Below are 835 nucleotides of genomic sequence, written 5' to 3'. Positions count from 1 at the left end.
AATTTCACCATTAAAAGGAGTAAAGAAGAAATGATGAAGAAAGGAAGGGGGGAAGGGGGGGGTAAAAACTGTGGAAGAGTGTTTTGAGGAAAAAACAAGAGAAGAGAGGCTTCGAGGCCGCCGGTACCTTTGGCGTGTGCAGGCAAACGGTAATCTTAACCCCCACTGCCTCGGCTTCTGTGCTCTTTGCTAACGTGCGCACGTTCCATTCCCACCCTTCTTCCTTTATTATTCCCTCTCTCAAACAACCTATATTCTTTCTTTTTATTTATTTCAAGAAGAATTTTAAGTGTATCAATGATATTTCGATAAAAAAAAAGACTAGGAATCAGTAATTTTTGTGTTTTGTAGTCAACACTTAACCATCAAAAGAAAAATGAGTGATTTTTCACCATTGAATTTAATCTCACACCATTAAAAATACTATTGATGGCCAATTAATAGTTACAAAACACAAAAATTGCTGCCCTAGCACTCTTCTTTCAATAATTTTAATGGTTAATTTTAATTATAAAAAATATATATATAATATATTAATTAAAATTAACCGTTAAATTATTGAAATATTAGTATTTTAAATATATTTAAAAAATTTTATTTTATTATTTTTATATTCAAAATTTGGAGCACAATTCTCTCTCAAACTATTTGTAAATGATCATTTTTAGTGATAGAATATTCATACATTCATAACTTTAATTCCAAAAGATATAAATTATGAAATAAAATATACTCTAAAATTACTTATTTAAAATATATGTAAAATAGTTATATTTTAAATTTTAAACGTGTTTTATATAAATCGCTACAAAGATAGAAATTTGATTAGATACAT

The sequence above is a fragment of the Arachis ipaensis genome, chromosome B09 (assembly GCF_000816755.2).
Source record: "Arachis ipaensis cultivar K30076 chromosome B09, Araip1.1, whole genome shotgun sequence".
Classification (NCBI taxonomy): domain Eukaryota; kingdom Viridiplantae; phylum Streptophyta; class Magnoliopsida; order Fabales; family Fabaceae; genus Arachis; species Arachis ipaensis.
The sequence above is the reverse complement of the archived record's forward strand: the minus strand, read 5'-3'. Positions refer to the sequence as shown.